This window comes from Trachypithecus francoisi, unplaced genomic scaffold (assembly GCF_009764315.1).
Source record: "Trachypithecus francoisi isolate TF-2019V2 unplaced genomic scaffold, Tfra_2.0 Lachesis_group2, whole genome shotgun sequence".
Taxonomy (NCBI): Eukaryota; Metazoa; Chordata; class Mammalia; order Primates; family Cercopithecidae; genus Trachypithecus; species Trachypithecus francoisi.
Window position 1 is genome coordinate 111,876,744 of NW_022681465.1, and position 23,999 is coordinate 111,900,742.

Consider the following 23,999-nt stretch of genomic DNA (forward strand, 5'->3'; position numbering starts at 1 on the left):
GCTTGATTTTCATTTGCTAGTGTTTACTGATTGGAAAAATAAGGAAAGGTGGAAAGCTCAGGTTAATGAAATTCTCTCCCCACTCTTCTCCCACTTTTTAGGATGTGTTGAGTTAAACATGCAAATTAAGAGATGCTTTCATGCACCAGCCATGAGGCACCTCTGGTTCCCGGTTTGAGCACTGGACCCTGGCTGCCTCTGCGCCACCCATAGTCCAAGTCCTCCTCTTGAACCCCTGGCTCCTCAGCACTGCCAGCGGCAGGTCAGGGCTTGTGTTGCAAGAACATGAACTCAGTGAATTCTTGTGCGCTCTTACCCATCTTTCCAGCCCCTGATGGTGAGATAGGTCATGTGACTAGTTCTGGCCAACGGCCTGTGAAAAGAAACAATCAGTGTCACTTCTGGGCTGAGGTATTAAGAGTGACTGTTGGCTGGCGTGGTGGTTCACATCTGTAATCCTAGCACTTTGGGAGGCTGAGGCGGGCAGATCACAAGGTCAGGAGATCAAGACCATCCTAGCCAACATGGTGAAATCCCTTCTCAACTAAAAATACAAAAATTTGGGCGTGATGGCATGGGCCTTTAATTCCAACTACTTGGGAAGCTGAGGCAGGAGAATCGCATGAACCCCGAAGGCGGAGGTTACAGCGAGCCAAGATTGCACCACTGCACTCTAGCCTGGTGACAGAGTGGGACTATATCTCAAAAAAAAAAAAAAAAAAAAAGGGAGGAACTGTGAATTCTCCACTCACTCTCTTCCCCTGCTTAATGGTGGAACCAGCCTGGATCCCTGAGTCACCGACTGGAAGGAAACTGCCTGAAGAGCTGCTGGCTCCACAGAAGACATCACGCAAAGGAGAAACAAATCTTTGTTGTCTTAAGTCACAACAAGGTTTCAGGATTAACTTGTTGCCACAGTATAACCTTGACACTTGTAGTCCCTACAGCCCCCTTCCATCAATGCCACAGTCCTTCATGTGTGTCAGGCACGATGCTGGGCATAGATGTCACAAGAGACAGTGGGTCTCCTCAAGGAGCTTGCAGTCAAAAAGCAGCAGACAAAAACAAATGAACTTTAGATGGACTCAAAGTAACAGAGGTTCAGTGCTGTGACAAAAGGAAATACAAGGTCTGGGGGGAGTCCAAAGAATGGGTGGCAAGGCAGAGGGAGGGGCAAGTCACAGAAGGCTTCCTGGAGGAAGTGATGTCTCATCTTAGTTGTGGTGGATGAATAGAAGTTAGTCCCTGTGGTTACAAACTGGTGGTACATATTGTTTGGTCAACACAATATTTAATTGTTTTTCTGTTAATTGATAATACTAAAAAATGAGGAGTTTCACATAAAATTTGATTTGGGCCTTCACTTAAATAAATCCGTACAGGTGTAACCATTAACCCTGGGGCCACGTGCCTGTGTGGTAACAGTTGGAGTGGTAACTCCACTCCCTGGAGGGGGCAGCAACTGTGCCCCAAGCTAAGCATGTCTGTTCCCTGTCACAGTTCCTTCATGCATGTGCTCCCCGCCGAGCCTGCTGATGGGAGGTTTGCAGCCCCTGAGTGAGTCAATTCTCATTAGACATCCTCAGCCTAGCAGATCCTTCTCAGCCCTGGGGCCGAGGATCGGGCTTGCCCAGCACCCTTCCCCTAGGGTCCCCAGCCCATCGGAAGACCCTCACTGCAGCAGCTCACCACCGTACTCAGGTACAGCGGACCACTGGTCCTAGACTGGGATGGTGACGTTGGTCCATGCAGGGTGGGAGAAAGGAAGCCTCAGGGACAGTCCCAGAGAGTGAAGCCTAGGAGACCACAGTGGCTAGTACTCCCTGGGATCCTCCTGGTAGACATTTGCTGGTTTGAGCTGCCCGGAATCCACTCCTCCTCCTTTTGGTGACAGCCCTTTAATTTTCCGTTTGGGAACCACCCCTCCCTTACGTTCAGTCTTGGAAGCAGTCCCACCAAGCCTCCATGCTTTTGGCTGGCCGAGAGGAGGACACGGGCCCCACGCCAGGCCAGCTGTCTCCCTCCTGGGGCTGTGACTCAGGAGCCGAGTGATACAAGGAGGAAAAAATACGGCTGTGGCTGATGCATCTCAGAGGGGACCTGGACAAAACTGGCCTCAGGCCCTGCTTCCAGACCCCTTGTGCAGCTTTGGCTCTGGTCCTTTCCTGAGCCCCGTGGCCAGCTTTCCCTTTGCCTCTGGGTACCATCTGATAACCTCAATAACCCCCTTTTCTGTCTGAGTATGACAGAGTTAGTCTCTGTTGCTTGCTATCAGTGTACCCTAACTCACACCCAGCCCCTCTCTAGGGCTGCTGTGAACTGTTTAGGTTCACTTATGATTCCCTGTACACCAGGCTGACACAGGCTGCCTCTTTCTGTCCCTCAGCTCCTTTCTGCTGCCATGGATAATCCAGGTTGTGATCAACCACTGGATCACAGCCCCTAAATGAGACTCCCTTGTGGATGTAATCAATCTTGCCAGACACCAGAGGCCTGGGGTCTGTCTCAGATCCACCCTCTGGTGGTAGCCCTGACCTCACGGACTGCTGGCCTGGCTGCTGTCCTGGTCTCTGCATTCCCGGCTCAGGCAGGAGGCTCTGGGCCACCTGCCCAGCAATCTCCCTCCTTCTTAAGATGGGGCCTCCTTTGCCCTCCCCAGGACTAGAACTGCCCCGGAGGTTGTGGTGGGGCCTGCAGACATCCCTGCCTCTGGGCCCAGCATGGGCTCTGGAGCCACGGAACCCCTTGCAACACCTTTGCCAGGTTACTCTTGCCTCAGTCATACACCCGTTCTCTCCATTTTCCTCATGTACATCTTGCATTTACTATTACTCACTCTATACTTAGCAAGAGTAACAGATTCATTTTCTGACCTTTAATACATATATTTGAAAAGAGAACATAAGATCCTTCTCATAAACAGGAATGCAGTATCCTGTTCTGTAAATAGAAGGCCATGGTAAAACACAAATACATGGCAAATAAAACATCGTTATCCACTTCCAGCTAGTTACTGTTGCTGGCTGAAGTCTGAGCCTCTTCCTTGGAAAGGAAATCAAGATGGTTAAGGAGAGGCTAACCTTCAGTTGAGACTCTCCCCTTGATGTAATCAACCGAAAACGCAGTCACTCTCTCCCAGTGCTATTTAATTTGTGCCTGAATAACTCTTCAAATTGTCTCATGGATCCCTGATGGGCTGTGCCTGCTTTGTGGGAAATGCTACCTCAGCAGTCTCTGACTGCTCTGTGCATCTGTGGACAGCTCCCTGGTCACACTTGACCACTTCTGCCCACCAGGGCTGGATCCATGGCTGCCTGTCTCATGCCCACCCCACACTGTTCCAGGCCAAGTGGGCCTGGGCACCTACTTTGTCCCAGGAAGCTTTTGTTTTGTTTTGGTTTGGTTTTGGAGCATGGTTCTAGGTTCAACCACTCCAGGGAGCTAAAATAAAGAGAAGGATGTAAGAACTAACTTTTTGAGCCCTTCTTAAGTGACAGACACTGTGATTGGTGTTTTACATAGATTCTCTCAATTTCCCCCAAATTTCAGTCATTTATGTGCCACCTTCATGATTTCTGCCCTATCACTTACTTAGTATTTCTCTTTAAATTGATTTGCCTTTTTAAAAAGATCACGATTTTATTTTCAAAGGAAATGCTATATTATTTCCATAAATCACAGTTTAGTGTGCTGGTTATATTTTTCTAACATGCATCACTTGCGAGCTATTAAAATAATAAATGTTCATCTGGATACCACCTAAAGTCATCTTGTACAGCATCAATCAATCACATGTGTGCCAGCCTCTGGGAGGTACCAGAGCATCTTAGCTGTGCTCACACAGCTCTGGGAGGGTGGCTCATGGCTGAGAATGTGGAGGCTCAAAGGGACACTTGCCCCAAGTTCCACTGGTGGAAAGGGATGGGACTGAGATCTGGGCTCAGTCTACCTCCAAAGGCACAGGCTCTTTCAATGACAGTACTTTCCAAAATGCACTTTTTAAAATCAAAAGAATCCTTTAAAAGTAAAAATATAGGAGGAAATCCAATATATAAAACAGATAAAAGTGAAGCTTTTGTGATTGAAATGGGTTTGGAGGATCCATGGCTTCTTCTTTGAGGCCTTCCCTTCCCTAAACCCATCCTATAATGGGCCCTGAGAACTCTTCTTAGAAGCCCAGGATGCTGAGGAATATTATCTCAAGCCCACATTGCACAACCCTGTCCCTTGGCTCCATTTAGTGCATTTTTTTTTCCATGAGCCAAACTCCTGAGGGGCAGCTTCTGGGTCTATGTTATTTTTTCTGGCTAGGCATCTGTACCTTGGACCTTGGCCACCTTGAAATCTTGAAATTTTCCATTTGCCATCTTGAAATCTTCCACTGGCTTTCTAAACCTTACTCTGACCTGATTATTCACTCAGCAAACACTGATGTCTATAATATGTACCCAGATTTTTAGGGGGTACAAAGGGGTATGGTAGGAATGGAACGTATTTCCTTTGGTAGGTTCCCAGACCCGTGTGAGAGACAGACACTGGTCAGGTGCAGTAAGCGTGTGAGCAGCCTCTGCTCACCTGAAGCTCACTGGTGTTCTCATTCCTATCTCCCTCAGGTGCTGGCTGCATTCTGTGGTGGGCAAGGCCTGGGATGGGGCTGGCCAAGGGGCCCGAGCTGTGCTGGCTGCCCTCTGCATGGTGAGGCTAGAGGTCTTGCTTGATTTCCCAATGTAATTTCTGGGTCATCTTCCCTTCAGCAAACACTGCCTGACATAAGTCTAGAGTTCAAATCACATCTCACTCAGATCCCCAAACCCTCGCTTCCATGGGAGGACCCACTTACAATGCTCCTAGCATCTGTAGTATGAAACTCTGCCTGGCTCCCAGCCTCACCCTGTCTTCTCTCCTCATTGCTGAGTCTAATTGACCTTCCAACCTGGAGGCCATCCTCCCACTGAAGTGGGTACCCCAAAAAGATCCTTCTATGCCAGTAAGAAAGGCATCTATTGCCTTAAACATATGAAAAGGTCCTGGCGGAGTTCTAATAGATTTTAAAGATTCCTAAGGGACATTTAGCCTTGTGGTGCCCCCTGACCAAGCCAAGACTGCTATCCAGCCCTTCAGTGCCGACTATGGCCCTGGTCCTCTCTGAAAGGCCTCCATCTTTGGAACACTCTATAATGTCCCCAGAACATCACCTGTGAAGTCTCCTCTGTGCTATGAGACCAGCCAGGTCTTAGCTAAGTCCAAGTTCCAGGAAGCTTCTCTCTCGGTGGGCCCAAGAGTTGAGTCCGCCAGTAAACTCAGAACAACTCAAGTCAATTCAAGCCAAGTCAACTCAGGTCAACTCACGTCAATGCACCTCATCTTCACTATATGAATATGTGCTGTGGACCTCTCTGCCTATTCCACACCACCCTGAGCCAGGCTCTAGTTGACAGAAAGGCAGAATCCAGCAATAAAATGACACAATCTTGATTCTTAAAGAGCTTTCTGTTTTAAACCCAGATTCCAGACTCAAACTTTTTCTTGAGCTGAGGGAACCCCTTGCACAAGGGACTGGATAAAGATCCTCCTTTCTGGCCTGGAGACAGGCCAACCAACATCCTAATCCTGAAGTTTGCTTCTCAAGACTTTTCAAACCACCCTTCCTGGGTAGTATGACTTTGTTAACTCAGATTGCAGAGTCAGCTGGCTCCTCCATCTTTAAGATCTGGTTCATAGGGGTCCTGAGTCAATCATTCATAATCATTCATTCATTTATTCACAAACCTGCATCTAGCACTTACTATGTGCCATCCACCTTACATATATTATCTCATTTAATCCTCAGCGTAATCAATGTGAATGAAAAACCAATAAGGGGCCAGCTAGACTTCAACTTGGCCCTCATTCCAAAGCCTGTGCTCTTTCCATCTCATCCCACTGCCTTTTAGAACAATTGAATAGAATCTGTAACACAGGGAGAGATCACTGAATGCTTCAACCAACATATTCTATATGGAGGGAAAGAGTGCATTAATGAATATTTTATGTAAGACCAAATCCCACCTGACCAGTTTATTAGAATTCTTTCAGAAGAGAACTATATAGGGAGATAAAGTGAGACTTTCACAAAAAGCCTTTGTCAAGTTTCCATCCCAAAGCCTATTAATAAAATTGATTCATTATAGAATTGGGCAGAGGTGGGTGGTGAGTGGGAGGGAGTCTATTTTTGCATGGATAGGGAACTGGCTTAGAGACAAGAAAGAGAGGGTGGAGATAGATGGGTGCTTTTCCAAATGGGTTTCCCAGGAATTGGTACTGAGTTTGGTCTTATATAACACTCAGTACACACGCATTGAGCACCCAGTGTGTGCAGGTCTTGCACTAAACATGGGGCTGGAGTACCCAAACAAGCCGGAGTCAGCTCTTGTCCTGGAAGAGCCCAAAGGTGCAAGTGCTCAATGACATCTCCAAATTTTGGAAGATGAGAAGCTCCTCAGCAAGAGGAAATGCCAAGACATTGGAGACAAAACTTGAAGAAGGTTTCTGGGAATGTGGAAACCCCAGACAGCAGCCAGAAGGTCTGGGCTTTAGCACCAGCTCTGTCCCCAACTCTCTGTGACACTGGGCCAGTCCCTCCTCGCTCTGGGTCTCAGTTTTCTCTCCTATACAATGAAGAAATTGGACAAGATGATCCCCAAGGCTGCAGTGCTCTGGATGGAGGAGAATAACTTACACTAGGAACTGCTTATGAGAAAGTCTTCATTTCCTGTGGCCAAAATGTCCCCTTCTGTCCCTGCCCTGTGAGGGGAGGCCCCCCTCCCACCTCTCATTTGTGAACAGTAAAGACGAGGCAGAGAGCCATGAGGTCTGTGATGCTGCGGCTCAGAGCCCAGCCTGGAATTCCTCAGTGGCATTCTCTGCGAATGACTCAGCATCATAAATAGCTCCCATCTGGATGAGCAACGATATCTATAGCGATCGAGATCTCTATATCCACATACACTCTCTCTGTGCAAATATGTGGCTCACTGTATGCTAAATACGAGGTGGCCTGGAGACGTTCCTCCTCTTAAGAGACTATTTGGTATGAAACTCAAGACTGTTTATTTAAAGAAACAAGTTTACAACTATGCACACTGGATTACTGGTTGTGGGTGGTGGGGAAGAGGCGATGTGGATGAGGGATGTCGGGTGTGATCCGAGCTTGGCCAGCCACCTGGAAGAGGAGCTGAGGTTGACTCCTCCACCCGTAAGATGGTTGGGATCCTGGGCTGGGGAGGGGGTGGCAGGGGGGATGTTCAGCTCATCAGTGCAGGAAGCCACGGCTCAGCAGAAAGAGCACAGGATCTGACAGCGACAACAGAGCCAAGTACCAGCCCAGCTGCCTTTCCATTCATCTTGGGCAGTTCATCAGTTCGTTCATTCATTCATCAAACATGTACCAAGCACCTACAATGTGCACAGGCCATTGGGATACAGACATGAAAAAACTTGGAATTCAGCCTTAGCTACCTACCAGCTGTGTGTCTTTGGGCAAGTCCTTTCCCTCTCTGGCTTCAGTTTTCTCACCTGTAACTGGGAATAATAATATCCACCTCAGGTTTTTTGGGGAGCACTGAATAAGGCAATGCACAAGAAAGCGCTTCTCTGTCGTAAATGCCTGGTAAATGCAAGGTAAACACCATTCCATCACAGTGCCCAACTGATCCATCTCATTCCATCTTAGGACTGTTCTTGGCAATCGCAGAGGGAAGACATGCCCCCTTTATCAGGGCTCCAGGGGTGAGGGGATGCCCTGAACACACTATCCAGGACTTTGGTGCTGAGCAGTGCCCTTACCTTTGCTTCCTGGCAGAGCTGGGATGCAGGCGCCTTCAGTCACTGAGCAGAGCAGATAGCATGGCAGGGACCACACCTTCCTGGAGGAGGAGAGAAGAGGTTGAGGGCTGAGGAGAGAGCTTCTGGAGGCATTGGCTTGCTGAACAGGCATGGAGCCCAGACCCCAGTGAAGGCATGCCCTCACATCTCTGGAGGCCACCACTGCTGCTCTTGATTCCAGCAGAGGGTTGGGTGGGATGGGGCCCTCCCTGGCATCAGACCCAACTCCTGGCCCATCTCACGCAATCTGACAGTAGTTACCCATCTTGTTCACTGGTGCAGGTAGCACTTGGATCGTACCATTGACTGTATTTTCTTACTTAAATGTGATTTCTGATTGGTATAAAGGGACAGGATTTATCATCAATCATATCTGGTTTTGAATTCCAACTTTGGGGATGTCCTCTCTGAGCCTCAGTGTCCTCATCTGTAAAATGGGATGCCTAATAGTACTGGCCTCATATACTCAGTGCTATATAAGTGCTTGTTATTATTACTGTTGTTAAATAAGATTATGTCTGTGAAGATTTCTTTTTTACACTATAGCTCCTCAAATTTTAATTACCTTCCTCTGCTTGATTCTAGGGGGCATCATGCATTCCGTAAAGGCAAAGATTGGCTGTTACATGACTTTGTTTCCAGAGCTCTGCCTGGGGTCAGGTAGATTGTAGGTGCCAGTCAATAATTGTTGACTGAGCATCATGACAAGCTTGCTAGATTTGGTATCACATATTTAGGATGAGTGAGGTCGATGTTCTGTCCTCATCTGATAGATGAGAATACTGATGCGGAGAGGGGGAGATGGTCTGCTTAAGATCACACGGGGGTAGGCCTGGAGCTGGAACTCTTCCCTCTCCAGCTCTTGCTCTCTGCTGCAGCCAGGGCCCCACTTGGAGGGGAACCAAGGCCCCAGCAACTGAAGGGGCTGCAATGTCCTCCCCCCAGGACAACCTGTCGCCTCCTACCCCAACTCTCTGTTTCCTCTTCTTTTAGTAACCATAGCCCTGCTCTCAGTGGCTCCGAAGAGGATACTATTGTCTCACTTGCAGAGGTGAGGACTAAAGTTGAGAGGCATGAAGGGTTGGCCCAGATCACGGAGACAGTACAGAGTGAATCAGGGCTTTCCACAGGGATCAGCCAACTCCAGGCACGGTTACCTCCTAACACAACCCTCAGACCCCCACTTCCCTCCCCTCCTCCATTGCTAGAATAGGAGCTCCTTGGGGCTGAGTCTGGCTGTCTCCCCAGAGCCTGGCATTTAGCAGGACTTGATAAGTATCTGTTGAGTGAATGAATGAATGAGTGAGTAACTAAGTGGGTGAATGACTCTGCCAGGCCGTGTTCTAAATGCTGGTGACAACAGCAGTGAAAAGGGCAGGCATGATCCCTGCTCTCAGGGAGCTGACAATATTTGAATTTAAAACTAGCAACTGGATTAAAAACAGGGCAGATGTTCCTGTTTCCAGCTTGCTGGAGAGGGAGAAGGGGTGGGCGCCTGTGGGCTGCAGCCTGCTGCCTGCCCAGGGAATGAGCACCTGGGTGCAAATGGCATCTTCCCTGTCCTTAGGTGGGGCCACCTGTGTGCAGGGACAGGAGGCTGGCCTTTAAGAAGGGAAGGAAGGAAAAAGAGGTGGTACAATTCTGTGTTTAACATCTACCTACTGCTCAGTCCCAAACGGCTAGCACGTCATCTGGCACATAGCACGTGCTTAGTAAACTTTTGTTCCATGAATGAAGAGTGGGCAGAGCACATTTTGGGATGACTTAGGTCTAGGAGGCAGGGAGAATCAAGAGTGTTAACTACTAGAATTATTACGACTTAGAATGGAGCGTCACTCCTTACAGAGCCTTTTCACACACTAATCATTCTCCTGGGCAGGAGAGGGGCCCGTTGAGCACACACTTGCTGGTGAGTGCTCTGTGCGTCTGTGCTGGGCGCCGGTGGTGTTGGTGTAAACAAAACAGCAATGCCACCACCTTCAGTGTATTTATGTGTGCCAAGCCCTCAGAGCCACAATCCTTAACACTCCCATTAGCCTGGCAACACCAGTGTCATAACCCCTACCACACAGAGGATGGCACAGAGGCCCAGAGAGGCCTTGATCTTGCACGGTGGAAACCCGTGAGTAACTAAGTGGGTGAATGACTCTGCCAAGGTCTCTTGTTTCACTCTAGGAGTGAGACATAAAAACTTCATAGCTGAGGCTGGTCGCAGTGGCTCACGCCTGTAATCCCAGCACTTTGGGAGGCCAAGGTGATAGATCGCCTGAGGTGGGGAGTTCGAGACCAACCTGACCAATATGGAGAAACCACATCTCTACTAAAAAAAAAAAAAAAATTAGCCAGGCATGGTGACACATGCCTATAATCCCAGCTACTCGGGAGGCTGAGACAGGAGAATCACTTGAACCCGGGAGGCAGAGGTTGTGGTGAGCCAAGATGGCACCGTTGCACTCCAGCCTGGGCAACAAGAGCAAAACTCTGTCTCAAAAACAAAAAAACAAAACAAACAAAAAACAAAAAAACAAAAAAAAGTTCACAGCCGAATGGGGACACGAGCAGGAAAGCAGATAGTTAAGCTACAATGTGCCACCCCTACTAACACAGTTTTCTCTAAGGTGCCTCTTTCTTCAGCACTTTAGAGAAGCTGGGAGGGCTTCTCTGAAAAGGTGAGTCTGGAGCTAAGGATTTGCAGAGGCCAAGTGGACAGTGGGGCAGGAAGGGCTTTCCAGGCAGAAGGAACAGCATCTGCAAAGACACAGAGGATGCATGCTCTACTCAAGGAACTGGGAGGAAGGTGGCTTGGCTGGAGCCTCAGGGCCAAAAAAGAGACTGGCAGGTTGTCAGAGCCAGTTTAGAAGGGGCCTTAAAGGAGCTTAGGCTTCACCTTGAGGGTGATGGGGAGCCATTGCAGGGCTCAGCTCTGCGCTCTCAATCCTTCCGGGCACTTCAGGGGCTCAAGGATGAGAATGGGAGCATGAAGGTGGGGAATCTGGGGTGCTCTTAACAGGCTGTGGACAGGGAGCTGTGCTAAGGCAGCGGCTTGGGGTGGCAAAGATAGGAGGAGTAGGTAGCAGGACTGAGGGCTTGATGAGCTGTGGAGCTGAGGGAGAATGGGACTCAGCCTGCCGGCTTGGGTGTGTGTGTAGTAGTGACATGGGCGTCTGTGGCAGTCAACCCTCTCGTCAGCTGACCCACCCTGTGGAGTTGGAGGTCGTCTCCCAGCCATGAGAAAATCGCTGTGGCAGCTCCTAGTGCCAGTTCCAGCAAAGGCTACCCCTACCACCTGACTGCTTGCAGACCGTGTCCTAGCAACCTCGCAGCCCTCCCCTTGGCAACGTGAGCTCCTCTTCTGACTGCGCTGGAAGGAAAGGTGGGGCTGGGATGCCCCCTGACCACTAGACCCGCCCAGGGGACTTGCCACTTGCAGCCTGCCAGGCTCATCGGGTGGAGGCTGGCCAACCAGGTGAGGGAGGTGGTCTGGACACGGAGAGCCTTGGGAACTGGGTTCTGACCCCAGAGCTGACGCTCTGTGTGAAAGATCTTTGACACGTTTCTTCGCCTCCACAGGTGTCAGTTTTCCCTTTTGTAAAATAAAAAGGGATCGTTGCAGTCTAATGCTGTCTCATCCCATGTTTGATATTTTCCATGCTTATTGCTTGGATTCTCAGTTGCTGACACAGATTTTAGTGTCAGACTCCAGGGATTTAAATCCTAGTGGACAAGTCATCTCATCCCTGAGTCTAGATTTTTTTTTTCTCTGAAAAATGGATATATCTCGTGTTTACTCAAAAGGGTTATTAGAGTTGGCTGAAATGGTGTCAATCGAAGTGCTTTACAAATGGCAAAGAAAAATTAAGATGAATGTTACTGATTTCATTTCATCACATGGTCTGTGCTCTATTGAAATTCATTGGCCCACCACCAGCAGCGGCCACAGCAGCAAGAGTTTACTGAACACTTACTATGTGCCAAGCACTGTGCTGAGTGTTTTCCTAATATTACAACAATCATGGGAGCTACCTGTAATTATTATTCCCATTTTACATATGAACAAAATGGAGGGCTCATATGGTTAAGTATAGAAAGAGCTTGGCCTGGGTCCCTGGCTTCAAAACGTGCTGGTTTAAAATGCATGAGGCGTCCACCTCAGGATCTCTTCTTACATCTTAGGTTTTTCCTCGTCTGAAGTCAGAATCTAACAGGGTTGGGTAGTCAGGGGAGTAGCACTAACATTTAATGAGCATCTTTTATGTGCCAAGAATCGACCAGGCTTTCAGATTTAAATGTGTGTGTCAATCACCGGGAGGTCTTGTTAAAATGCAGGTTCTGATTCAGTGCCTCTGAGATGCAGCTGAGATCGTGCATTTCTAATAAACTCCCAGCTGATGTTGATGCTGCCGGTCTGTGGACCACACATTGAGTAGCCAGGCACTAGAGGACTTTAACCAGTATCCTACTCAATCCTGGTGACTAAGTTTTATTAGTTCTGGGTTCAAAGATGGGGAAATTGAGGCTTGAGAGGCAATGCACCTTACTAGGCTCCCAAAGCATACAAGGGGTGGGTCTGATCCTACACAGCACCTTAGGGTACAGGCCCAGTATCACCTCCTTGATGTGTGATCCTTTCTCTGGGCTTCTGTCTCCACAGCCAAGGCAGGCAGTGTTCTCTGGGGCCTCTACCGGGAACAGTTTCTTATTTTCAGTTCTCCATGAGCAGACTGGCTCCTGCTACTGGCTCCTAGTGGGAACAGGGCTTGGCCCAAGCAGTGTCCCTGCAGTTGAGCAAATGTCTTAGGGCCAAGATTAGAACCTACTTATGTACAACTCATTTCACCTTCCTCACCCTAATCCCTCCTCTTTTGTATCCTGTCTTTATTTAAAATTTTGATATTTTATTCATCACGGTTTTTTTGCATTAATTTTTTTAAATATTGCATACAAAGTTATTTATCTTAATCAAGTTTTCAGCATCCCCTTAAATTGTGCACCAGAGGCAGGTGCCTTACTGGCCTCACCCTAGTCCTGGTGGCCTTATGTTGCCTCCCTCCCCCTGCATCCTCCCGGCATGAGGATGCTGCCCGCAAGGCACTGCAGTGCCCACACGGCTGTCCGTGCCAATGGATTTATTTCCCAGCAGGTGAGTCCTGCAGATGCATCACTTGCACTGCCCCTTGGCTGACCTGCTCTAGAGATGGCAGCAGGGACTGTGGCCTGAAGGAGGGCCCAGGAGATAACTCTGACATGGGCTTCACCCCATCCACCCCTTACTGGCTGAGTGACTGAGGGAAGTGACTTCACCACAATTTAGATCACGCCACCCCTCTGTCTCACAAGAAGACTCCCCCAGCCTTCAAGGCCCTGCCTAACCCCAGTCTCACAGCCTTTCTGCTCTCACCATCTGTGACTCTCCTCCTTGCTCACTTGGTTCCTGCCCTGCAGTCTTGTCAGGGTTGTTTTTGCCCTAGGACCTCTGCATGTTCTGTTCCTTCTGCCTCCATGCTTGTCCCATAGGCAGCTTCTTCTCATTCAGATGCCAGCCCCAATGCCTCTTCCTTGAAGCCTTCCCTGATTTAAACAGCCTCATCCTCCTTGGCACACTCTCTTTTACTTTCTTTCTGGTATTTATATGACTTGGTGAAATGATTTTGTTTACTTGCCTGGTTTTTGTCTCCCCACTAGAAAGTGAGCTCCATAGAGGCATGGCCCTTGTCTTCCTCTTCACTGTCTCTCCAGCTTCTAAAACAGTTATTGGCTCATACAGCTGCCCAGTGGGTATTGACGAATCAATGAGCTATTCCTTGGGCTTCAGTTTTCACATTTGGGAAGTGGGATGATAACCCTAACCCACAGTGTTATTTTCATAATTGAAAGCACATTTGGGCCGGGCACGGTGGGTGGCTCACGCCTATAATTCCAGCTCTTTGGGTCCCAGCAAATGGATCACCCGAGGTCAGGAGTTCAAGACCAACCTGGCCAACATGGTGAAACCCTGTCTCTACTAAAAATACAAAAATTAGTCTGGTGTGATGTCAGGTGCCTGTAATCCCAGCTACTTGGGAGACTGAGGAAGGAGAATTGCTTGAACCTGGGAGGCGGACATTGCAGTGAGCCAAGATCATGACACTGCTTTCCAGCCTGGGTGACAAAGCAAGACTCTGTCTCAAAAAAAAAGAAAAAGGAAAAGAGAAAGCAAGCAAGCAAGCAAGCACATTTGTTGAGCATCTGCTATGTGCCTGTCATTGTGCAAAATGACCCAGTGAGCCCTGGTGGTATTATCCCCATTTTACAGATGATGAACTTGAAGCTCAGAGACATGGTGGGATTTGCTTAAGATCTTCCAGCTGGAACAGTCAGGGCTGAGGCTCTCTCCTGTTGGAGAAACACCTGGCCCCATGCCCTGCTCTGCAGAAGTGTTCCTGATGTGAGAGCCAGGGCTGAGTTCCTCGGAGCCTTTTGCCACTTGCTGCTTGAACTGCAAGACCCTACTTGCCCGCCTGGCTGTCGCAGCTTCCGACGAGTCAGAGACAGGAATTCTAATGGCTGGTTTTTGTGGAACACAAAGGCCTGCCTCTTGCAAACGTGGAGATACATTTTCTCTGCATTGGCATTTACCACGCTGAATGTCTGGGGAACAGTTTTCATCTGCCAGGCACTTTACCAAGATTAACTTTTGAACCCTATGCAGCAATGCTTGTTGCAGATTGAGGGGGTGGCAGGGAAAGTGTGGGCAGTGGTGTCTTTGATCACAGGAGAACCTAGGATTTGGAAGGGCTTGAGACCCCATGTCAACACCTCTGGAAGTTTGGTTTATTTTCCTGACAAGTGGTTTCTCCATTGTCCTGAAAGCACTGAGCTCCTAGACGATTCAAGGTTTCTGATGTTTCCTGGCCCACTTGGCTACCAATTCAGCAATGTAGTCCACAAATATTTTCTGAGAATACCCTAGGCATTATTCTAGACTCTGAGGATGCAATGATGGGACAAAATATATGCTGCTTTTGTCCTCCTACAGATATTAACTCAGTGGAAGAGCCGGAGGACAGACTCCTGCTGGTAACTGGCTGTGTGACTGTGGGTTAGTTCCCTTCCCTCTCTGGGCCTTTGCATTTTATCTTCCTCTCTACTCTGAACCCCCATGCTTAAAAGTCTTTAATAGCTCCCCATTGCTTACAGAACAAGGTGGGCATCTGTGGCCTGGGATTCAAGGCCCCAAGCCGGGCTCTAGTGGACACTTCGTGGCATGTGCTCCTGGCTCACCCATCTCCATTTTGCTCCGTTTTTATTTAGAATACTCGTACTCATACAGCACTTTCTAAGTGCCAGGAATGTCTGAGTGCTGCACATATTTTAACTTGTTTAACTCTCACAGAAATCCCTTGAAATAAGTCTTTGGACTCTCATCATCTCCACTTTAAGAATGAGGACATCGAGTCACACAGGGGTAAACAACTTGCCTAAACCCATGCAGCTTCTCAATGGCAGGGCTGGGATTTGAAACCAGGCAGCCTAGCTCCTGGGCCATGCCCTCCACGGCTACCACACACTGCCCCTTGGTGCACCTGTGCAGCAGCCTTACCACTCTCCTTTCCCAGATACAATCCCACATCCATTATGCACCTCCGTGAAGCCTTCCCTGACGCTTCCCAGGCTGACTTAAATCTTCTTGTCTCTGTTCCCACAATGGCAGCCTTTAGCATGGGATACTGTTGTTCTTGCCTATTGTCTCCTCAGTTCAATGTTGACCACCTCCGGGTGGGACAGTCTGTGTCTCACCCTTCCTGCCTCAGTGCTCAGCCCAGCACCCCCATATCATCCACTCTCCACACAGCAACAGAGGCATTTTTTTAAACATCCAGTTTTTTTTTTTTTAACACTCCTCTGCTTAAAGCCATCTGGCTACTATCTATTACATTTAGAATAACAGCTTCAATCCTGACCATGGCCTAGAAGGGCCTGCACGATCCCCTCTCTGCCCTGTCCCTGCCCCTGGCGGCTGCTGCTCTCCCCTCACTCACTCCACCTCCTATCTGTCCCCACACAGTCCAGGCTCACATTAGGGCCTCTGCCAGAGCGATTTCCTTTGCCTGGAGTGTGCTGCCCCACGTCGTCACATGACTGACTCTTGTTATTCAGGCCTCAATTTCATGTCACTAGTTCACACAGGCCTTCTCCATCTGTCTGTCTATTTTCACATTTGCTTTTCAATTGTTATCAATGACTGTGCCTACTGTGAGTCTGTGAGCCCCATGAGAACAGAGATTAGCAGTGCCTTGTTCTGCTGTATCACCATCACTTGGAATAGTGCCTGACACAGAATAGCCATTCAATGAGTAAGCGTCTTGAAGGAAGAGGAGATGCTCACCAAGTCACTTTGGGATCTTACATATTGCAGTTCAACTAGGCCCAGGTAATATAATGCATCGAAGTCAGTCTCATCCCAAGCTGATAGCTGGGATAATTTCACAAGCCAGGATGCCCTATCTTGATCACTTTTCTATGTCTGGACTGCAATCACACTCCCAGAGCAAGGCACTTTTTTTTTTTTCTGGAGGTGGAGTCTCACTTTGTTGCCCAGGCTGGAGTGTAGTGGCACGATCTCAGCTCACTGCACTCTCTGCCTGCTGGGCTCAAGGGGACTTTTATTGGCTTTTAATGGCTGTTCTCTGCTGACTTCCCTTCACCAAGGATGCTAAGAGCTCCTTGCTTGTGCTCTCAATTGTCTACCTAAGACTTGGGGAAACTTGTGAGATACTGCCCTCCCCATTTGATAGGCAGGGGCTTCCCTGCAAAGTGAAATATCTGACTTGCAGAATAAGAGCCCCAGAGCCCAGTCAGGACACACATATCCATTATGGCCATCACATTTCATCAGTAATATCAGTAATGGGGAGACTTTATGTTCCCAAAAGGCACAAGAGCTCTGAGTCCTGCCAGAGCCTGAGCCAAACACTACTCATTTAGCACCTCCAAGGAGCTGAGGTCTGTAACTGAGCAGGGTGTGCAGCCAAATTCAGGGCAAATGGGAAAAGGAAGGCCTCATATGCATCTGGTTAAGGCAAGCAGGGCAGGCAAAAATCCACAGAAATGAGATCTGGGCTTCTGACTGTTCAGCCTTTTGCTAATGAGAACTAAGGGACCAGCTGAGAGGTTAGCACAGCAGCCAGAAAGAAGGTGCCACCAAGATCAAGTTACTTAGAAAGTATATGGAAGGGGCTGGGTGGGGTGGTTCATGCCTTCAATCCCAGCAGCATTTGGGGAGGTGAGACAAGAGGATAATTTGAGCCCAGGAGTTTGAGACCAGCCTGGGCAACATAGTGAGACTCCATTTCTACAAAAAAAAAAAAAAGAAAGAAAGAAAGAAAAAAAAACTTAAAAAAAATAGCTGGGCATGGTGGTGCATGCCTGTAGTCCAAGCTACTTGGGAGGCTGAGGAGGGAGGACCCCTTAAGCCCAGAAGTTCGAGGATGCAGTAAGCTATGATTATACTAGATAGATAGATAGATAGATAGATACACACACACACATATATGTGTGTGTATATATATATACACATATATATGTGTGTGTGTGTATATATATACACATATATATACACACACATATATATATATACACACACACACACAGAGAGAGAGGGAGAGAGAGAGAGAGAAGGGAAACTTGCAAAGGGATCTCAAAGATAAAGACCAACTGTCATACATTGCCATCTTCTTGAGAACAAAGAAGGCTATTTTTTATTCCCCTTCCTTTTTCCTCTTCCAGCCTCTTTGAGCTAGAGAAGAAAATGGCATCCTAAATTTATGAGTTCATAGATGTTGGTTCTGGTCTCTGCACCATGGAACTTTGGGCCAATTTCTCCCCATTTTTTACCCCTCTTTTCCTCAGTAAAATGTGGCTGTTGGGCCCAGTGATTTCCAAATCAATTATTTCCATAATGTTAAGCTTTCTAGCCTTAGGAGCTCATGATTCAGATTACTTTGAAAGGGAAGCTCTTGCTTTTTCTCTATGGGGTTTGATTTGTCTTTAGTTATTGGTCTAATGCCCAGTGTAGGTAGAGGACATGAACAATTCTGGCATGGTCAAACCTGTTGAGGGTTGATGTATCCCTTGTTTATTTCTCAAACAGTTTCTTTTAATGTATGTGGCTCATCACTACAGTGTGGCTTCTCAAGACATCCTGCAAAGGACAGAAATGTTCAGAATGGGTTGAGGAGGGAAGGTCATGATTTGAGTTAGTGACTTCCAAGGTGGTCCAGTATCTGAATGGCAGAAGTTGTACGGATGTTAAAATCTCTCTGCATGAAATGATGTGATGTCTTGGGTTTGCTTCCAAATAAGTCAGTGTGAGTGTGTGCGCATGTGATGAGAGTGGATGTGGGTGTGTGTGATGAGAGTGGGTGTGGGTATAAATGAAACAAAATTGGCCAACTGTTGAAGCTGAATGATGGGTATGTGGGGGGTTATTATACTATTCTTTCTATTTTTCTAAATATGTTTGAAGTATTCCATCATAAAAGGCTCTTTGGAGACTGGCTCCAGTCCTTCTCTCCACTCTCATCTTTCAGTCCATATCCCGAGGACCCTCTGGCACAGTGACATTTCCTTGGTGACTGGGACTTCACATCTCTTGGGCTTGACACACAGCTCTCTCTGCCTGGGGTCCTTTTCCTCGTCTTTCCTTACAGTTCCTGACTCCTGCTTCTGAGATCCCACCAGCCCAGTGCCTTGATACTTATCATAACATATTGCAACTGTTTGTTTTCTTTTCTGGCCTGTGACCTCCTCAAGCTACTTCTCTGCCTCCCCAGTGCACAGCCAGTGCCTGGTATGTAATAAGTCCCCAGTACAAGTTTACAGAAAGGATAATAGCAGTCATGGGATCTACCGTTTTTTGAGCATTTACTATGCGCCACTAAGCTCATTACATGGCTCTTTCATTAAATTATCATCCAAGTGGGTACTATTAATCGTCTCATTCCTCTTTAATAGCTGAAGATAGTCTCAGAAGGTCACTTGCCCAAGGTCACATGCTAGTAAGTAAACCACTCTGCTATTCTCCTTGCATCTGGGATTTTAAAAGACTTCTCCATGAATGTTATGCAACAGGACCAGGAGTTAGAGAGCCCGGGTTTTAGGCCCAGCTTTGCTACTAAATTGCTGAGTGACCTTGGGCGAATCACCCCTGCCCCCTAGGCCTTGTCTTCCGCGGAGACAATCAGTGATCTAGAGTGTCACGTGATCCGAGGGCCCTCCCAGCCTCAGCTCTCAGAGAAAAGGTTTCTCTTCCTCGTATGCTTTCCTGCCGCGGAACTGGCTTCCCTATTTGGGGACCTCCCGGCTTCACAGACGCCCTCAACCTTTTTTTCTTGCTAACTGCAACCTCCCAGGCTTAAGCCGAGTTCTCAACCTGCTGCCTGGGTCGCCCCCTCCCCACTGCCTTCTCTGCGGTCTGGGATTTCTCTGGAGGTGGGGGCGGAACCCAGGGCGTGAGGGAGAGAGGGAGCCTGGAGCTGTCCCGTTCGTGAGGCTTCCCCGCGGCTTCTCAGCCCCCCTCCCCCTACGGAAACTCAGCCTCACACTTTCTAGGGATGTTCCGGGGACAGCCGGAGTCAGTGATTGCAGCTGCCAGCCGCGGGCTTCTGTGCTGGGCTCTTGGAAGTCCGCGGTTCTGAGCTGGGATGGGGGTGGGAGTCTGGAGGGAAGAAGGGGCGGCGCACTCCTTCCTCCCCGCCGAGACCTCAGCCTAGGCCCAGCCCGCCCAGCGGAGCCGGGACCCTTCTGTGCCTGTGTCCCCTCCACCCTCTTGCCCACTCTTAGCTGGGCCCCGCCATTGCACGGCCAGGCCTCGGCGGACGGCAGACCCAAGCCGGAGACGCGCGGCTGTGCTAGGCCCCCGCCCAGCTCGCCGGTGACACCGCTCTGGGAGAAGCTGAAATCGATGCAGCCTCACGCCACCCCTAGGCGCGCGGGGGCCCCAGACCCGCGGCTTTGTTCGCGGTTCTCTGTGCAGCAGGAGAGAGCTGTCCGCCGCCGCGGTGCTGGCGCGGGGAGCGGCGCGCGGGGGCGAGGGACTGTCCTTAGCAGCCGCGCGGAACCCGGGCGGAGGGTGCAGAGGAGCCTGCCCGGCCGCCGCTGTCCGCCGCTGCAGTGCTGACCGGGGAGGGACCCCGCGTGGCGCGGGAGCTGTCCCCGGGGTGGTGCTGGAGCGAGAAGCCCGAGGCGCCCTCTGCTTCGCCCCGGAAGAGCCGCCGGCGGCTGAGAGCTCTAGGGAGGGGGAGAGGCCGGAGGAAGCCGCCTTCAGGAAGCTCTCGAGCGCGGGGCCTGTGGCCGGGGTCTCTCCGCCAACCGCTCCCGCGGAGGAGGGCGGCTCAGCCACAGGGAGCGAGCGCGCGTTCTACGAACCTGTTGGAGGTTGCAGCTCCTCCGCGGCCGACCAGGGCGCCTGGGACCGAGGTTCTGGCGCGTTTCTCCCTCCCCCTCTTCCTTGACTCCTCCGCCGAGGCGCTCCCTCCTGCCTGGGCTAGCACACGTGCACGCGGGGGGCGCCGAGCCCCGTTTCTGTCCGCCCCGAATGTCCGCCGAGCTGCAGGGCACAGAGCCCAGAGGCCTCCCCCCAAGGGCAGACCCGCTCCCAGGGAGACCCAAGCTTCCCGAGAAAGGAGGCGGGGGCTGGCGGCGGAGACGAGAGAGGGCGCCAGCAGAGGTGGCCGTGAAATCAAGGAGACATGGGAGAGTTCCCACACAGGCAGTGCTGCCCTGAAGTTCGAGGACTTAGGGGTCTGCCACTAGGGCATCCTGATTTTGAAATCTCTCTCCATTTCTGTGACCAATAACCAAATGCAGGTCTACCTACCTGCTCTGTTGCAAACTCCACTCTCTGGCCTGACTGCCGGCAGTACCTCATTCCAGGCTGTCTTTTACCATGTCCCAGAGAAAGCTTTCTAAACTAACTTTTTGACGGGATCCTTCACTAGCAAGACAAGCTATGTGCCCATCATGACAGAGGACCACTTATTCTGAACAGGCTTACCCCAGTGCCTTAGCACCTGCCCTTCCCTTTGGCTGAGACTTTCTCCCTTCCTTACTACTTATGCTTTATCTGCAGGTGAAAGCATCCTCATTTTACATGCAAATTTACCTGGCCCCTAAGGCACAGTCAGTCACTGCCTCCTCTAGGATCCCTCAGCCTTTACATCCCTCCACTATGCTTCTCATCACATTGTGTTACTCATGCACCTCTATCCTCAGTTCCCAGGCTAATAAAAACTGGTTCCATATTTTATGTTTCTCTGTATCTTCATCTCCTAGCCTGGTGACTGGCACACAATAGAGGTTGAGTTATATCTGCTGAATGAATGTACACATGAGAAGCAGAGGTCAAAATAACTTCCTTTTCTTCATGTGATTGCTCATTCGATTTCTTTCTTTTCTTTTCTTTCTTTCTTTCTTTCTTTTCTTTTTCTTTTTTTTTTTTTTTTGAGACAGAGTCTCTCTCTGTCTCCCAGGCTGGAGTGCAGTGGCGCGATCTCGGCTCACTGCAAGCTCCGCCTCCGGGGTTCACACCATTCTCCTGCCTCAGCCTCTCGAGTAGCTGGGGCTACAGGCGCCGTCCACCACACTGGCTAATTTTTTATATTTTTAGTAGGGATAAGGTTTCACCATGTTAGCCAGGATGGTCTCGATCTCCTGACCTCGTGATCCGCCCGCCTTGGCCTCCCAAAGTGCTGGGATTACAGGATGACCCACCGTGCCCGGCCTGATTTCTATTTTGTAAATCACAGCCTTCGAAGCTCCATATACAGCATCCATGTCCAACCCTCCTGCTTCATGACCCACTCTCCCTTGTCTCAGTAATTCCTCCTACAATGGCCTCCATTTTGTATCAAGGTGTTTTTAAAGGTTTTGTTTGTTTGTTTGTTTGTTTAATTTTATTTGCTGTTTTCTTTGCTTGGGATCTTCATCATCTCGATCTTTATGTGGCTGAATACTTGTTATTTGAATTTCAGTTCAAATGTCACCTTGTCAAAGAGGACTTCCCTGGCCACCTACCTAATGCTTCCTCCCCCAATCACTCTATAGCATTACCTGTTGCATTTCTTTTGTTGTTGTTGTTAGTACTTATTACTCTCTGAAATTATTTTATTTATATGCTTACCTGTGTATCATTCACTTTCCCTCAACCAGAGTTCAAACTCAACCAGAGCAAGGATCCTGTCTGTCAAGCTTACTGCAGTGTTTTCAGTGGTTAGCATTCTGAGAAGAACTGAACTTATACCAATGCATCAATAGTCCCTTTCTCCTTGGAAAGGCTTGAGCTACTTTGCAGGTCATTGTAAAGTCTTCTATTAGGCAAAAATCATCTACGAATGTTTAAGGAAAGAGGATCACACTGATACTCCATGAGATAGGGAAGGAGAGAAAGGAGAGAGCCCTTTACATAGATATGTGGCTATAAAGTGACAGACCTGGACCATAGTCCCTTTTCACCCCAGATAGTAGAAGCATGGCAATTCACTCCTACACACCATTTAAAGTAATTTCAAATTCAAGATCTCACTTGATATTTCTGACAACCTTATCTGGATTAGCATTATTCTTCCCATTTTATGCCAAATCAACTGAGGCCAAAAGAGGCAAACTGACTTGTACAAGGTCACACAGCTTCTAAATACTGACACTGATCTAGAACTATGACATAGCTTCTGAATTTCCTGGTAGTAGGAGACCCAAGCACATACATGTTGGATTATAATACAATTTGATAATTGCCCAGCAGTGATTCTCAACCTGGAGAGGTGTGGCGTAAGGTGGGGAAGAACTGGATAGGCTGTCAAAATCAGAATAAAACAGACCTCTTTTCAATAATGATAATTTGTTGAGCGCTTTCCAGGTGTCAGGTACTGTACTGTTTTATGTACTTTGTCTCAACTAGTCATTTTTTTCTTATTCCTATCCCCTATTCACAGAGGAAACTGTCTTAGGGAAGTTAAGTAACATGGCCAATGTCATGGAGCTGGTAAACAACTGAGCTGGGGCTTAAGCTGAGTTTTTTTGACTCGAAGCCTGAGCTCTTAACCATTATGCACCCAGACCTATTGAATCTGAACTTCTGGTGAGCAGTATGGGCCTGGGATTTGAAGATGATTTTAGGTCATTCTGATATATCTTTGCCTTTACTGAGAAATGCTCATGGAAGGGATGAAGACTGCCTGTTAGGAGGAGTTACGGGAGGGTGAAATTGGACCTTAAAGGATTAAGTGGGGGTTTTACAGGCAGACAAAAGGAGGAGAATATGTCAGGTAGAGGAAATAGAATATTTAAGAGCCTTGGGGTGTGAAAATGAAGGGACTGCTATAGGTTCAGTATGGATGGCTGTAAAGCTGATGTAGGGAATAGGGGATGAGAAATTAGGCAGGAATTGGTTTGGACTTGGCTGCAATGCCTCTATTCCATAGACAGCAGAGAACTGTTGAACAACTGCTTTAACAACTGCCATCACCACCTAATCATCCCCACAGCAACAGCATTAAATCAATACTTTACAATTTGCAAAGTGCTTTAATAGTGAGCCATCCCTGTGAGCTTGTTCTTATTGTCCATAGAATCTAGTAGAGAACCTGAGACAGTGTAGGTGCTCAGTATTTGTTGAACAGGAACAGTTGGACACAGGTGGGAATCTAGCTTAAAGGCTGCTGCAATAATTCAAAGGGATGAGAAGTATCACTTAATCCAGGAGTGCTCAGCTCTGGACTATGGACTCTGGAAAGTTGAAGTGTATTGCCCCTTATCTCCAAGCACTTCGGGGAGGCTGGAATTTAGCTCTCAAAAATTGTTGCTGAATAATTATAACAATTTTCCTTTCCCATGTACAGAAAAGCATATTAGCACCTAGACAGCCAATGCCCAGCTAAGCCAGGATTTCCTCTGTTGTATATATGCACTTTATGTCTTTTGGCTCCTGGATTTTGGCCCTGATGGACTTTATTATGTGGCAATAACATTATATGCCATCATTTGTTTCCTTGATTTAAAGGGCAATCACCATGCTAATGAAACAGTCTTGGCGCAAGAATTAAAATCTACCTTCTGTCTCTTCATCCCTCGGGCAAGTCCACACAGACCCTGATAATGGC

At 48.6% G+C, this 23,999-nt stretch overlaps 1 protein-coding gene across 1 annotated transcript in view; it reads right to left on the reverse strand.

The window, feature by feature from the left end:
* CPLX2 (complexin 2) overlaps nt 1-20,738 on the reverse strand; it is an 88,098-nt gene extending 67,360 nt beyond the window's left edge. Inside the window, exons 1-2 of the mRNA XM_033180122.1 lie at nt 20,269-20,738; nt 7,825-7,904 (exon numbers count right to left, since the gene is read on the reverse strand). The gene's annotated coding sequence lies outside the window, so the exon portion shown is untranslated. The remainder of the gene's footprint in view (nt 1-7,824; nt 7,905-20,268) is intronic.
* Nucleotides 20,739-23,999: the final 3,261 nt, after the last annotated feature.